Source organism: Prionailurus bengalensis, chromosome A1 (genome assembly GCF_016509475.1).
Source record: "Prionailurus bengalensis isolate Pbe53 chromosome A1, Fcat_Pben_1.1_paternal_pri, whole genome shotgun sequence".
In the NCBI taxonomy this organism is placed as follows: domain Eukaryota; kingdom Metazoa; phylum Chordata; class Mammalia; order Carnivora; family Felidae; genus Prionailurus; species Prionailurus bengalensis.
In genome coordinates, this window is record NC_057343.1 from 34912021 (window position 1) to 34930247 (window position 18227).

Consider the following 18227-nt stretch of genomic DNA (forward strand, 5'->3'; position numbering starts at 1 on the left):
GAGAATATCTTTTACAGAAACTAATGATTTCTCTGTAGGAATGCAATCAAAAGCAAGAACTTGTCATACCAGGTAATATACTTGCATCATCTTTCAGAATAACGGTGGTTTCAGAAGAGACATTGGGAAGAGACAAATTAACCACCTGGACAATGTAAATTAGGTGTACTTCAGGGATACTCTCCATTCAAAATTGTCAATATATTGCTAATCTCTTCTTAGAAATGTATGAATATATAGACATCAAAGTCCTACTAACTTCCATTTTATAATCCACCATACTAAATAAAGGCAAATGCTCAAATCGAGCTTACATAATATTGTTTATCCCGATAATTTCCTCAAAGATGGCAAAGATGAAACTATATAAGTAAAATCTGGTAAGATCTAATATATTACTTCTCCATGATCTAAGAGAGGCTTAACCAGAACATTCACCTTTAGAAAGGAGAATGAAAGACCATAGGGACTGTATCATTTGACAGCAAGTGGCATGGCAATTAAAAGTGATTTATTTCTGTTCAATATTTTTTTTCCATTTAATAACAGCATTCTTTCTCCATTTTTCAGTGTTTAGCTGTGTTTAGCTAAATGGGAACTACATGAGCCAACTTTCCATAGTCGAGACTCTTTGTCTTCTTGTTTCTAGATGGCTAAAGAAATGTCTTCTCACAACAATCTGTAAATGATGGTACTACCATTCCTCGTTACAGAACTTCTTAAATGATGGTTCCATTACACCTTGGCAATATTGATGTTTTAAAGGAGGGCTGAGTGATGCTCAGGACTAAGATATTTGATCTTCTATAAGGATTGGGCTATCTCCTGGGAGATTTTAACATAGTTATTCCTACAAATGGGAAAGCCTGTGTACTCAGAGAAATGCAAAATATAGGTCTTGGAAAAGGCTTTGGGGACATGGTACTTATTGATATATAAAAAGACATAAAACACAAAGCATAAGGCTATAATTTCAATTTGAAGAGGCCCCAAAAGTAATTCTACATGCACAAAGTAATTATAACACATGTGCAATGATATAATCCTATAGACCATACTGTGGTAGAAACACATTTTTAAATCTATGTATTGAAATTGTATAACAACTTTAGGCTTAATTTTTCTTGTAATACAAATGGAGCTAATACAACTTGTCATCTACCTCATAAGGAATATTATGAGGATTCATGAGATCATTAAATGAAGAGTCTCCAAGTGCTTAATTTACTCCCTGGCAAGAACTCAGAATTCCATTCACCCTTACAGACTAATAGGGCATATTTGGTCCAGAAAGAGTTAATACAACTCCTTCTATCCATTTAGAAAATCCTATAGTTCTGTATAGTATGTAAACAGGACCATTTACAATGCATTATGAGATCCTTAGGGTAGGAGGCAAAATTGCTTTTTAAGTAAATTAAAATATAACAGGTATTTTTTTTTCTAGAAATCTTTTTAAACAGCTGTTGCAAAAATCATCAGAATGGCCTCATATTACTTTGTCCCTTCATATAGATGAGAAAGTGTATTTTTAAAGATTCACAGGTGTACAAATTAATATACAAATTAATATATAAATATGTAGACCATAAGTATTATCATTAAAAGAGCCCAGTCATACTTGAACAGTTTTTGTGTCTTTCTTGTTATTGAAATAATTCACTTACTCTTTTTAAGTAAATAAGATTTTTAACAAATAACAATTTTAAAGGTATTTTTTTAAATGAAACATTGAAGCCTAGTGTTAAATTTCATGCTAAGGGATGACAGAGGCCTTTTTTTATAATGTTTTTAAAATAAATTGTCACTCTTTTATACATTAAACCTCTTGACAATATAAAAGTTCACAGAGATATTCTAAGGTGTTCAAAAGTGACAATTATGAATGTTTAATAAAGCTTGTTTTATTGAGCAAATATTTACCACCATGCTAAGAACTGTCACATAAGAGCAAATGGCTCCATGACAATCAGGCAAGGTAGGCATGGTTCTCAGGCACTGTTCTCACAAGAACAGTGAGACACCACAGATATTTGGGACACAAGATCAGTGAGACACCACAGATACTTGTGATGGGAACACAAAGCTCTAAGACCCCAACACACATGTCCTTACCACAGTGCCACTCTGCCTCTCTCAGAAAGGCCTAAATAAATAAATCAAATATTTAAAACTGTATCAAAAGGGAGTTACTTTATTCATAAGCCTGAGAAAGATTGGCAGCTAATTTTCTCAGGAAAAAGAAAACCTCTTTGTATTGTTTTTTTCTTTTTTTTTAAATATACATATTTTAAAATTTATTCATTTTTTTTAATTTTTTTTAAATTTTTTTTGAACATTTATTTATTTTTGGGACAGAGAGAGACAGAGCATGAACGGGGGAGGGGCAGAGAGAGAGGGAGACACAGAATCGGAAACAGGCTCCAGGCTCTGAGCCATCAGCCCAGAGCCCGACGCGGGGCTCGAACTCCCGGACCGCGAGATCGTGACCTGGCTGAAGTCGGACGCTTAACCGACTGCGCCACCCAGGCGCCCCTAAAATTTATTCATTTTTGAGAGACATGGGGAGGGGCAGAGAGAGAGAGGAAGACACAGAATCCAAAGCAGGCTCCAGGCTCCGAGCTGTCAGCACAGAGCCTGACACGGGGCTCAAACCCATAACTGTGAGATCGTGACCTGAGTCAAAGTTGGACACTTAACCAACTGAGCCACCCAGGCACTCCAGGTTAAACTCCTTTAAAAACACACCAGTTTTTCTGATCACTATCCCCAAATTTAAACACATACTTACAATTTTTATTTCTTGCTGCATATATTCAAAGAAATCAAATGGATTTCTAATTTCGTATAAGTCAAACTTATGAGATAGTATGCATTAATAGAAAAGACACTAAACTTCTTACAACCTCTATAACTAGTAAAATTTTGCCATTCTTCTAAGGCCTTATAAAAGTCATGACTGCTTTTCTCTGGGAAAAATTGTACTCTAAACAAGGGAAATAGACTAAATAATGGTCAGCCAACAAAAAAACAAACATCACAATTAAGTTTGATATATATATATACATGTGTGTATATATATATACACACACACACACATACATACAACATATGCAAATATATTCAAATATTCTTTAATTTATAAGCTTCTGTGGACTTCATTTTAAATTTTCAAAAAATCATTTGATTTATACTGCATACTTTAGTTACCATCTTCAATATTTTGCCTTCCTTATTCAATATTTTACATAGCTGATCAGCAAATAAATGTTATCTTATTGATGAAACAAAATATATATTTCTGGTATTTTTATTTCTACAATTTATTTATTTATTTGTTTGTTTGTTTGTTTGTTTTTTAATGTTTCTTTCTTTTTGAGACACAGAGACACAGCATGAGCAGGGGAGGGGCAGAAAGAGAGGAGACACAGAATTCAAAGCAGGCTCCAGGTTCTGAGCTGTTAGTACAGAGCCCAACGCAGGGCTCAAACTCATGGACAGTGAGATCATGACCTGAGCCGAAGTCAGACTCTTACCTGACTGAGCCACCCAGGTGTCCCACTTCTACAAGAGTATAATGGTAATGTGAATAGAAGTGTGCTAATAATACTCAGCTCCTATAGCCATGGTAAATAGAAAATCAGAGTCCTTTTTCTTCAGTTATAGCTTTATGTAGCTGCTACCAATGATTCATAGTTGCACATAATGAAGAACCATGACATAAACAAAGTTAAAGAGAGAAAAAGGAAAGTTGTATTCATATTAAAAAAGAAACTCCTAAGAATTATATAACAAATATATCCTTACCATTTTTTCAAGCCCCAGTTAAAATCCAGACCTGTATGATAGGCAATCATAACATCTCCTCCATGATTAGAGTTCAGTTTATATTCATATAGTATGTAATTATTTTATTAATGCCTGTCTTCCTTATTACACTAGGGGTAAGGGCTGTTTGTCTTTTTGTTGTACTTTCAGTATTTACCAGATCAGCAAATGCACTGTAGATACTTAATATTTATTAAATTAGTGAAATGGATACACAGAGAAACCTAACAATCTTATACACGTTAATAGAGTCTATTCTATGGAAAACACTATGGAAATTCCTCAAAACACTAAAAGTAAAATTGCCTGGCCTTGCAGACGCTGCCGCCCTGGAACCACCAACCTGCCCAAGCATGGTCAATCCCACCGTGTTCTTCTTTGATATCACTTTGGACAGCTAGCCCTTGGGCCATGTCTCCTTTGAGCTGTTTGCAGACAAATTTCCAAAAACAGCAGAGGACTTACATGCTCGGAGCACTGGGGAGAATGCTTTTGATCACAAAGTTTCCTGCTTTCATAGGATTATTCCGAGATTTATGTGCCAGGGTGGTGCAATAATGGCCCTGGTGGCAAGTCCATCTCCCTATAGGGAGAAATTTGATGATGAGAATTTCATCCTGAAGCTCACATGCCCTAGCATTCTTTCCATGGCAAATGCTGGACCCAACATGAACGGTTCTCAGTCTTTCATCTGCACTGCCAAGACCAAATGATTAGATGACAAGCATGTGACATTTAGCAAGGTGAAGGAAGGCATGAACTTCGGAAGCCATGGAGCATGGGGTCCAGGAATGGCAATACCAGCTAGAAGATCGCCATTGCTGACTGTGGACAAATCTAATAAATTTGGTTTGTGCTTTATCTTAACTACCAGACCATTCCTTCACAGTTCGGTAGAGCACCCCTTCACCCCCATCTGCTCAAAATCTCCTGCAACCTTTGAGCTTCCGCTGCAGCTGCATGGGTCCCAAGTTTTCCTTACTCCCCTCCAAGTCCAGCTGGATGGCAGAGTAAAATTTATGATCATGAAATAAAAGTTAAACAACAAAAATAAATAAAATAAAAATAAATGAATAAATAAAATTATCATAGGATCCAGTAATTCCACTATAGGGTATTTACTCAAAGAATATGAAAACATTAATTTGGAAAGGTATTTGCACCCCTGTGTTTATTGCAGCATTATTTATAATAGCCAAGATATGGAAGAAACCCAGGTGTCTACCCATAGATGAAGGTATAAAGCAGATGTGATATATATGCGTGTGTGTGTGTGTGTGTGTGTGTGTGTGTATATATATATATATATATATATATATATATATATATATAAAGAATATTATTCAGCCATAAAAAGACGAAATCTTGCCATTTGCAACAACTTGGATGGATCTAGAGAGTGTAATGCCAAGTGAAATAAGTCAGTCAGAGAAAGACAAACACCCTGTGATTTCAGTCATATGTATAATTTAAGAAACAAAATCAATGAAAGAAAAAAAGACAAAAAAGAGGCTTATATACAGAGAACAAACTAGTGGTTGCCAGAGGGAAGGTAGGTGGGGGATGGGTGAAATAAAGAAGATTAAGAGTACAGTTTTCTTGGGGTGCCTGGGTGGCTCAGTCAGTTAAGCGTCCGACTTCAGCTCAGGTAATGATCTCACAGTTTGTGAGTTTGAGTCCTGCATTGGGCTCTGTGTCTGGGGCCTGCTTCAGATTCTGTGTCTCCCTCTCTCTGCCACTCCCTACTCATGCTCTGCCTCTCTATCTCTCTCTCTCAAAAATAAAAATGAAACAAATTTTTTTTAACTTTTAAAAAAGAGTATACTTTTCTTGATGAGCACTGAAAACTACATAGAATACCTGAAATATTGTATACCTGAAACTAATATAACACAGTATGTCAATTATACTTAAGCTAAAAAAAAAAAAGACTAAAAAGTCTATTGTATCTAAACAATGCATAAAAGGGGAAACAATAGGTAGATATAAACAGCTCCATCTTTTCTTTGATTTTGATACTCAGTTCACTCAGCTCTTGTTTCTGGCCATGATTTTGAGTTGTTTTTTTCCAACTACCCTTCTGAGTAAATAAAATTCATGTTCTAACATAAAGAAGTACTTCAGTATGCCCATGTATTTTTGTAGTCTAAGAAATGAATTTAGAAAGAATGCTCAAGGTATATTTCAGTGTATAGCATTATTACCCCAAAGATATTACCAACATCAATTCTATTATCTAGTAAGACATTATCTAGTTAAACAGATTTCTATACCTGGAAAACAAAAATGATAAAATTATCATATTGACATAAGAAAATCTTCATAACATCTATGGAATTGTGTTTGTAGATTGTATATTGGTTAAGAACTGTTTTCCTTCCACCATTCATCTCTACTTCCTTCGTGCTATTTTCATTTCTAGGAATGGCAACCATGGTCAGTGGCAGCTCCTGGACTACACAGACCTTGATGGGCAAGTCCTGAAGTGAAGAGTTCACTTGCTTCAGACAGCTGCAGTTAATGTCTGGCAGATGACCCCTTGTGGCTGCATCTCTGACCTGCTTTATTGTGGTCAAGGGGGTCAGATTCCTAGTTCTGTGGGAGGAAATGAAAGCCTATTGGAGTGGGGAACACATAGCTGCTCTCAAAAGACAAACAAAGTTGCCCAAGATACTTAAAAAACAGAGAGAAATTGTGTCTACCAAGGACTTTTTCTTAAGACATTACACAATTCATAAAGTGCCCTTTTCTGTACACTTCCACCATTATGAGAATATGCAAGGGCAGAATCTCTTTCTTACATGATTTATTTTTTATATTTAAAAAATAATTATATTGTAATTGGTTTTAAGATATTCTGGGAAATATGGGGAGCATGGGTGGCTCAGTTGGTTAAGCCTCCAACTCTTGATACCAGCTCAGGTCATGATTTCATGGTTTGTGAGATCAAGCCCCATGTTAGGCTCTGCACTGCTTGGGATTCTCTGTCTCCCTCTCTCTCTGCCTCTCCCCTGCTCATACCTATGCATGCTTTCTCTTCCTTTCTCTCTCTCAAAGAAAGAAAGAAAGAAAGAAAGAAAGAAAGAAAGAAAGAAAGAAAGAAAGAAAAGAAAAGAAAAGAAAAGAAAAGAAAAGAAAAGAAAAGAAAAGAAAAGAAAAAAAAAAAAAAAGAAAAGAAAAGAAAAACATAAAAAAGAAGATATTCTGGGAAGGAGCTAGGAAGAACCAACTATATGAAAATGCCATGCCATCCCTGGATTCACGTTGAGTTTTCCTTTTTTTTTTTCTTTTTTTTTTCATGCTTATTTTTGAGAGAGAGACAAAGTATGAGCAGGGGAGGAGCAGAGACAGAGGAGGACACAGAATCCGAAGCAAGCTGCAGGCTCTGAGCTGTCAGCACAGAGCCTGACACAGGGCTCCATCTCACAAACCATGAGATCATAACCTGAGCCAAAGTCGGATGCTCAACTTACTGAGCCACCCAGACACCCCACTGAGTTAATTTTCAAAGATAAGAGACTATATCCTTGACGTGAAACACGTGTCTTAAAAACAAGTGGCAGTTCTGCAAGATAATTTCCATTCAGTCAATTGGAGTCTTTTTTGATATGGTCATTGGTGAAGAAAAGCACGAGTCAGCAAACTTCAAATCATTTCTTCACTCAGAGTATGTGTAGCTGATATTGGCTACTGTTGCGGTCACAAAATGAGATGCACATTGGAAGTCAAAGTCAATTGAATAAATTATGGAGGCTTTAAAATGAGCTCTAAAAAGCAATATTGATAGACAAATAGTAATTCTATGGGGTTCTTCTTAACAAGCAGGAGTCTTTCTCCTTAAAATTCAGCCTCCTGACTCCTAAAAGTAGTTAAGGTTGCCTCAAAATAGCAAATTAAGCATATCTATCTTTATCTCTATCTATGTATATATCTCAATCCATATATATATATATATATATATATATATATATATATATCCCAGCTTCATAGAAGAGTTAGTTTAAAAGGAGTTAATAAACCTCTAGTGTTATTTTCTCAGTCTCAGGATACACTGTGTTCTCCTTGCTTTACAGGCAATATATTCTGTCTATTCATTATCTCCAGTGAAAATGATAAAAAATTAATTGAAATTTTATACCATAAAAATATATATTTCACTGTATTTCTTTCACATTGCATCATGAAATATGTTAGTATTAAAAATGTTCCTAGTAAGCCAGAGAACACTTATATAAAATTTGTCACATACAATATTTAACAGATGTCTGATTTCAGTGCTCTATAACTAGAGAAAGGCAGCAATAGTCTAGTGTAGAGTGCATTACACCAGAAGCCAGAAAACCTAGAATCTTAAATCCTTGGCTCTGCTGTGATTAAATAACACCAAACAATTTTTGAATCATTTTCATTTTATTCACTTTCAAAAGAAAGGTGAAAAATTCTCCTCCTGTAAAGTGTTTATGAGGGAAGAGTGAAAATGGCTGAACATCTCAGGTTTAAAACTCAAGATCTGAAGAATCAGGATTGTGGTCAGAAATTTGAATTCTCACCTATAGAAATATTAGAAATTAAGGGGTATAAGGTATTTGTGGAAGACTGTCAGGACCAAATCTATAGGAATTGATGAAATAGCATGAGAAACTGTGGTCTAGCAAATTCTCCCTGAGTGAGGAAATCGCTTGTCTGCATAGAACTGGCAGATATGGAAGTAATCATGTGATGGTATAACAATGCACCCAGGTACTTGGGCTCTTGATCTAGAATGTTATCTCCTGGAATTATATTGCTAAAACAGGAACTTTCAGATCACAATCAGTTCAGCAATGATTCATGCGTCCCTTGCAATCCCAAGCTTTGCATTCTCCTCTGAAAATTCAAATTATTTGTCATATGGTACTGCTTTAAGAGAACAGTAATGGGGAGATGAAAAGGTAAAGCATTTTCAATAGGTGTAATAAAGACACTAGAGAATGAAATTTTAAAAAAGAATTTTTAATAGGTGTAATAAAGACATTAGAAAATAAAATTTAAAAAAAATGCTATGAACAGGTAACCTAAAGGTATAATTATGTTGGTATAAAGCAATACAAAAGAGTTTTGAGATCTTCTTATTTCCTGCATGGGGCACTTCAAGAAAGAACTAGCTGCAGTGATTTCAACTGTTGCCTCACAAGAGATCCAGCTGGGAAGGGGTTAAAAACACTGATGCACACACCACACCCCAGGACAACTAAATAAGAATTTTGGGGAATGGGGTTCAGATCTTAGTGTTCTAAAGGTTATAGAGCTGATTCTAATAAACATCCAAGTTTGAAAGCCATTGATTTAGGGTAATGCATAACTACAAACAGTAGAAATTTCTTCCTGGATACTATAAGAAAAAATTGCAAAACATCTCCTTTCCCTTAAAAGAACTGAATGTGAAAAATAGCTACTCCTAAAACTTATGAAGATTAGCAACTAAGCCAATGTTTATTGACCTATTATAGAGTAGAATACAAACCAAAGATTCAGCTTTTCACTCATCTGAATCTATAATATCCTTTGAAACACATGCATATAAACTCTGGCACTTCTACTCCTGGGGCTATCTCACAAGTCTAAATATTACTTTTAAAGCCACTGCCTTCAAGTCCTCAAAGGAAGCTTTCTTCTCTAATTATTGATTTTCCTTGCCATCAAAAGAGTTATTCATTTTGATTAGGGACTTAAGTGGTACCATGAATACTCTGCCTTACATTCATAGGCCATATACATCATTTATTCAACACAATATAATAGCATCTTATAAATGTCACCATATTTGCTCATACTTGTAAAACACTGATATCAAGTGTTGCATGCAGGCTTTCTTTCTCAGTGGTTTTATTATAGTCATTTTCCAATTATCTACTTCAAACACCACTTTGATTCTTTAAAGGGTCCTAAAGAGTAATTTATTAGCTTACCTAAGATTTCTGTTTGTTTGGGTTCTTTCTTCTAGCTAGAGCAGATTCTGAAAAAGAATTAATGTTACATATCTTGAACAGTCTAATCGCTGATCAGGGAGTACAAGCTTGAAAGGAAGTCTATTTGATGCTTATCTGAAACTTTTGAAGAACCTTTACAACGAAGCCATTTGTTCCTGCATATCTAGGGGTTCTTTAAATGGGACCAAGAATGAACTTCAAAGAATGAATCAGCCCATTCAAAACAAATGCAATTCTGTATATGAGTATATGTATGTATGTTTTTCTGGGAAAAGAGTTAATAGTTATCAAATTATAAATGTAATACTGGCACAAAATGACTTTAGTGACTTTCTATGAATATTCTAAAAGTCTCTCCGGATTCAGGTAACTACATTTTCTTCATTTTCTATAGAAAGATTTCCTTTAAAAAAAAAATTAACGTTTATTTATTTTTGAGAGGGAGAGAGACAGAGCTTGAACAGGGGAGGGTCAGAGAGAGAGGGAGACACAGAATCTGAAACAGGCTCTGGGCTCTGAGCTGTCAGCACAGAGCCTGACGTGGGGCTCGAACTCACGGACCACGAGATCATGACCTGAGCTAAAGTCGGACACTTAACCAACTGAGACACCCAGGCACCCCAATGATAGAAATATTTCAACTGACTTTTGCTTTTACCCAAATACCACCATCCTAAATCATGGAATGTTGTAAGAAAACATAGTATATTTACTTTACAAATGTTATTAAATATGTCATGGGTATACATTACAGAGGACACATGTGAGATATATTTTCTTGACTTTCTTCTTCAGCAACTAGGTTACTTTTATTTTACTTTATTTTATTTTATTTTATTTTATTTCATTTTATTTTGTTTTATTTTACTCTTGTCTTTCAACTCTAAGTTTAACCTTGTGTTCTCTGCTTTGTGACACTGAGAGTGATAGGCTACAAACTGCATTTCCCAGACTCTTTAGAGGCCTGGTGGAAGTTGGTAATGCAGGACAAGGAGGGAAGAAATTTCTTTCTTGCCTCTAGTTCCTGCCTCTCCCTTCCAGTAGCAAAACACAGGTTTAGTTCCCCAGCTGCCATATTATTGCCGTATTTCCATTATCACCTCATAGATTCTCACATCAGTCAGAGCACTCATTGTGAGGCTCTTCCACCAGACGTACCAGTGTCAGGGGCACACATCATCCCATATCCTAATGTCTACTCCCTTGTCTTTGGTTTCCCAAGTCCTGGAGGCGGTGGCTGGTTCTTGCAGTTTCTAATATCTGTGGTACCTTAGCGTAGTCTTTTTGCTATGTCAAAGTTCCAAAACCCTGTGACCAATTTTATGTATTAAATCCTCTCTGTTACAGAAATACATAAATGGTCTCAATTTTCCCCACCCAACCATGACCGAAATATTATAAATCATATAACTTATATTTTAATCTTCAAAGAGATTAGTTAATTAAAAAAAAGACTTAATTAGTATCAGTTTAGAAACAAATACATCCCTTAATGTCAAAAGCTTAGAGTAGGTCAAAGGCATCCAATGCTACATGGTGGATGAGAAAGATGAGTTTCATATGACATCATGATCTGATTGTCCAGGGAAAAGTTTCATAAGAACACTAATGGCTGAAACCATGCAACAAAGAGTGTGAAGTATACATCAAGTGATACATGCCAGGATCAATAACGTAATGCGTAGGGCTTAACACAAGATGAAAATGTTTGGATCCCTTGTAAAAACATTAAAAAATTGAAGATAACAGTAGCAGAGCATTAAACCAAATGTGGGGTGCTTATCAGTGTGGAGTCCTGTATGACTGCACAGATTACACACCCATTAGGAACCAACCCAGCCTACAAACTATTTTTTAAAGGAAGCTTGCATGAAAAAGAAAGAAAAGTACCAGAAATGAATAGCTAAGCCAAGGGATAGAAGAAACTTCAATAGCTCTCACCCTAATTGTTTCATTTGTCTAAGACTGGGGTGTGCAAACTCACATGCATGGCCAAATCCAGGCCACTACTTATTTTAGTAAATAAAGTTTTATTGGCTTTATTTGTTCACAAATTTTCTATGGCCGCTCTTGTACACGAGAGCAGAGGTGAGTGGTTGTGTCAGAGACTACAAGGCCAGCAAAGCCTAAAATATTCACTTTCTGCTTCTTTACAGAGAAGTCTGCCAACCCCTGAAGTAGCATCAATGCATTAGAAACAAAAACAAGTTGACAATTTCTTGGGGCATCTGGGTAGCTCAAAAGGTTGACTGTCCAATTCGTGATTTTGGTTCAGGTCATGATCTTCCGGTTCCAAAGATGGAACCCCACAGCGGGCTCTGAGCTAACAGTGCAGAGCCTGCCTGGGATTCATTCTTTCCCTTTCTTTCTCTCTGCCCCTCCCCGGTTCATATACCTGTGCACTCTCTCTGTGTCAAAATAAATAAACATTTAAAAATATGTGTATTTAGAAAAAGAAAATTTCTTTAATGTGTTCTTTTATTCTTCTACCCTTTATGTCACTAGGTAGCTGGAATGCTTACCTTCCACATCTTTTTTTATAACAAAATATGTGGAGATATATATTCCAGGTCAGCCTCCAAATTTTAGATGAGTCATAGTTATTAGTCAGTCTCATGCAGAAATCCCAGGAATGCCATCACAAGCTCCGATAAGCAGTCAGCACTGTGTGGCCAGAGTAAGCATTTCAACATGAATAAAATTTAACTAAGACAATCTCAATAGCCCACAGTATCTCTGAATGAATTGTGGATGAAAAGTCACTAATTCCCTTATTCACAGCATTTTTAGATGCCATGCTACTGAGCATGCCTGTATACCTCTTCTGCAAATGCCACATTAGCCTGGCTATCAAAGGCCAACATTTATACTCAGTTTTTAGAAAATTCATCTAAAATAACTGGGCAATTATATAAAAACTTATCCATAAAACAAAGTAAATCTTATTACCAGCACCATACTCAGAAATTACCAACTTTCATTTTAATGACCTCCAGATGCATTATACAATAGCAGCTCCTCATTTCAGGAAAATAGAAGTAGAATAACTATGCACTGGGGAGTTAGCTAGAGAAGCATTCCATTCTTCAAAAATACAATTTCACTTCAAGCATAAGCAGTCAGGGATGAGTTGTGAGTTTAGAACACAACATATAAAGATCACCTAATGTTGTTTTATTTGAATTGAAGGAAAGTTCAAATCAAGGCAATTGGACTTACTCTTTCCTCTGCCAAGAGTTAGGATTTTAACATATATTACATCGATCATTTAGAAAACATACACAATGGCATTCAGTTTGGTTTTAAACTGTGAATCAGAAATACAAAATAACAACAGATGGAGAAAATAAAATTGAATTTCTTAGTATATTGCAAACAAGCTTAAATACTGTGTTCAGCTCCCATGTGATGTGCTGTTTGGTCTGAAGGCCTGAATGTTACAAATGTTACCAGTGACTCATAGCCAATGTCCACACGTAGCCACAAAATCCAAAGTTTGTGATAAACTCTTTTTATTTCTTCGTTTGTTTTATTTTTAATTTCTATCTACACAATTCTAACAAACTTTAAAGTTACTTCAAATCATAAAAAGAACGTTGACCAATGTGTTTTCATCATCTGGAGTCTGTAACTCATCTTTTGAGATGCTTTTCAAAGACAGCCCATTGTATTCATTGCAAAATATAGTGGAGGATGCCTCTCACTAAGGCCTGACAAATCCACCAGTTTATGACATTCCCAAACTCATCCTATACCAGGAAACAAAAACAAAAACAAAAACACCAAGAGGATTTCCATAAATTTCACCATCACAATGGCTTTTACACCCTGAATTGAGGTTTTCATCAACATTCTTTGCAAAACCAGGTATAGCACTTTTCATCTCTGCTGTCACACGTGTTTTCTCACTCAAACTGGACTAAACCACACTTTGATGCAGAACTTTTTATCAAAGTGTAACACATCCAGAAAAGCACACCAACCAGTATACAGTTCAATGAATTTCATAGTTAGAACACTTCTGTTCAGTAAGCATCAACTAAAGACGCAGAATATTCTAGCATGCCCAAAGCCCCTATTGCTTTCTCTTAGTGGCACCTCCCAAGAAGCGCTAATATCATGAATTCTATCCTCAGAAGTTACTTGTGCATCTTGTTACATTTCATCTAAATGGGATCATCCTGTATGTGCTGCTATTGTGTGTCTGTGTTCTGTTCAATATTATGCTTGTGATTTTCATTCACATTGTTGCATTAATTTTAATTTTAATTTTCTAGAGAGTTACCATTATGTTATGAATCAAAATTCTTATTATCCTTAAAAAAATCCTTCACTATACTATCCTATATTAGTTCCCTTTTATTGTCTTCTATTTCAGTGAACTCTTTGATATCTACTTTGTGTTAGTCACTGTTCATGACATTATGAGAATAAAAAAATTCTGTTAAAATCATTTTTGGCTTAAGGAGTTTAACATTTAATAGACGAAAACAAACAGAACTAAATCAAATGTCATATAGAATTACAGAAGCCCTTAGTAGAAGTATAAGAAACATATTTCAGGAATGCAAAAGTAAGATGTATTTATTTTGCCTCAGGAGACCACATAAAATTTTTCTACAAAGTTGCCTTGATGGTTGAGAAAGATTGAGATAGCTAATGAAAGAATATAAGGCACTGCTGGCTGAGGACATGGCAGAAACAATGTCCTGCAAAACAAAATTGACTTTCTAAAAGTCTTACCTGCCCTTTTCATTCCATTGTTTCCCACTGCTAAACTTAATTCTTGACTCTCCTGGGAATTTTTCCCTATCCTTCCAATTGCCATTATTCAAACAAGACTTGATTATATCAATAAAACAAAACGAATCTCTTTTATTGTAAAATGCTCATTGACATTTTTTTCTAGACCATTTGAATTCCCACTCTTGACATTTTTTTAGCTTAATATTGAATGTGCTACATAGGATGTACTATTACATATATATATGTGTGTATATATATATATATATACACACACACACACACATATATATACACACACACATATATATACATATATATAAACACACATACACATACATACATATACATATATATACACATGTATACTATACTGTATACAATTATACACATAGATACATAAAGTTTTGGGGAGGTATAACTGATATACAAAGATCTGCACATATTTAATATGTATCATTTAATGTATTCAAACATATGCAAACACTTGTGATACTATTACCAGAGGCAAATGAGAAGTTGTTCATTGTGTTTAAAATTTCAGTTATATTAGATGAATATTAGATGAATATAAGAATATATTAGATGAATATAAGTCAAGAGACTTGCTGTACAACATAGTGTCTATAGTCAAGAATACCATATTGTGCACTTCAAAATTTTTTAAGGTAGATGTCATGTTAAGTGTTCTTAAACATACACACATAAACACATACATACATGACACTGTTATAAATTTTGTACAATAGAATTTTGTATCTCTAGCATATATTAATTTTGCATATTTTAAGCCATGTGTCATGTGATGCTCAAAAAATGTTTGGAAAATGTTCATATTAAGGTTATAAAAAGCCTGAGTTGTTAGTTAAAAATATTATTTTACATATTTTGCAACAGTCCATATATAACTCTTTTACCTTAATTTTTTACTTCTAGGACTTGAAAGTCCAGAATTACTAACAATCAGGTTTATTTTTAATCGTATATTATTTTAAATTATGATGCTGATTGCTTCCTGTCAAGCATGCAAATCAGATGGAAATTTCTGGAGAAAAAAATGGATTTGGGTGATTTGGTTTGGGTATTAAGAAAACTGGTTTGAGGAACTACTGACTCCAAAATTTATTTTCTTTTGAGAGATAGAAGAAAATTATTCTACATATAAAATTAATTAAAGTATCCATTATAATGCTATTAGTAAAGTATTTTAAAGTATGACATGGTTTTGAATATTTTGTATGCATAAATTACTTGGACAAATATTTGATCAAATGAAAATGTTAATCTAGTCTAATTCGACTGACTCTTTTTCCCTAAATTGATTGATGAGAAAATGCACTGCTGATTTGTTCAACAATATAAATTTATTTAGATCTGTTATATATTCAAAACAACACTATTAGCAAATGATACAGCATGAAAAAAAAATATTGTCCCTTCCATTCATCAGATTATATTCTACCAAACTAAACAAAACCAGGATGAGCTTGCTCTCAGATCTTTTTTCTTATGAATTTTTGAACCAATACATAACAAAAACAGAGTGAGACCATTTGTTATATGAAAATCACAACACATTTCATTTATTTTCTAGCAATTTTCCTGGACTATTCTGTGGGGCCACTTCTATTTCCTGGGAAAATCAGAAGTTTTACCAATACCAAACATGTGGATGCAAAGAAAAGAATATATATATATATACACACACACATATATATGCATACATATGTGTGTGTGTATATATATATACATATATATGTGTACATATATATATATATATATATATATATATAATTAAGATAATCCAATCAATTTTAACCATGGACACTATTTTTGTGCCACGTTATTACCTTAAGGTTTTCATTGAGTGGGAGATGTCCTAGAGTCACAAATTCAAGAGTTTGATATGAGTCTATTTTTGCTTTCACTAATGATTTTTTCTTGTGTGGTAAGACTATATTTTTATCTTAAGAGTCCCATTGGACTGGGAGTTAAGATGGTGAAGCAGCATGGAGACCCTGAGCTTGTCTGGTGCCTGAAATGCATCCAGATCAGCACAAACCATTTTGAAGACCTAGGAAATTCATCTGAGGATTAACATAACAATCTGCAAAATATGAGCCACAGAACTTGGCAGGTATGTGGTACAGAGAGGTGAACTGGGAGAGAGAAAAGGCACAGAGGTTAGGGAGCTGTTTTTGCAGAAAGAGGGCAGATAAAGGAAAAGGGGGAGACTGGTGCACTGGGATCATGCAAGAAAGGCATTCCCCCAAAGTGCTGGAGAGAAAGAGAAAGAGTGAAAACACTCTCAGGGAACTGAACAAGAAATCTGTTCCCCAAAACCATGGATGGGAAGAAAGGAGAAGGTTTCAGTGCCACAAAAATTCTATAAACAGTGGAGCATAGAATCTGAAGTTTCAGAGCTCAGTGCCTGGCAGTGCTTTAGTGAGGAAATAGGAGGAATCCCCAGGAGCAGGCAGCAGGGACTGAGGGGTCCATGTGCCACATGGGGAGAAACAATTTCCCTGCTTGGGGTACATTTGGTAGAGGCCACACACCTCTCCACAGGCAAAGGTGGACCCCAGACAGCAGCCAAGTTTTCTGATATTTGGACAAAGATGACATGGTGTGGTGAAACTTGGTGCCAGCTGTGTGTTGTCATTTGTCATAATCTCTGAACCTCTGGCACTGCATGATCGCATGAACATTTTCTGAGGCACCCGGCCATTCGTCAGCAAGTCCCTCCCCTGAGAGTAGGCACATGTCCAAGCCATGGGTCTCTGAACTGTGGGGTTCTGAAACACAAACCCATCTGAGATAAGACGCTGGAGGGAGGTGCTGCCTGGCAGGTGGACAGCTTGGACATGGACAGGAAAGAGGTGGGGAGTATACAGAAGCCTGAGACAAAGGAGGGGTGCTTGATCACAGGTTGGTGACAGTGCAAAATTCCTGTGCCAGAGACCAGGGAGCTGCACATGTATGTGCACACATGCACACGCTCACCACACTGATCCACCACAGTAAGTATAGCAACACCACCTATGGAGAAGGGAGCTGTTACTCCAAGTCCCACCCAGCTGCACCATCCAAGCCCATCCCTTAGAAAACCAGCACAAGTCACTCCTCCTGCTTAGTGTATGGACTAGAGAAGGCTTCATAGTCTCAGTTCTAGGAGAAACTGGATGTTATGTCATTTGGGTTTCATTCTGTTCGCTGATTCATTTATTTGTTTGTATTTTTTGCTTCTGTTTTTGCTAAATTGTTTTAATTGGTTTCTTTTTTTCTTTTGACTTTTTTTTCTTTTCTTTTCTTTGTCTTTCTTGGATACAGAGAGAGAAAATTTTATTTTTATTTTTTACTTTATTTTTTACGTAAAAAATTTTATTCTATTTCATTTCATTCTATTTTATTATGTATATATTTTTTTAATTAAAAAAACTTTTTTTGGGACACGTGGGTGGGTCAGTCAGTTAAGCATCTGATTTCGGCTCAGGTAATGATCTTGCAGTTGGTGAGTTCAAGCCCCGCATCAGGCTCAGTGCTGACAGCTTAGAGCCTGGAGCCTGCTTCAGATTCTGTGTCTCCCTCTCTCTCTGCCCCTCTCCCAGTCACACTCTGTCTCTCTCTGTCTCAAAAATAAATAAACACTCAACTTTAAAAAAAAATTTTACCTTAAAAAAATTTTTT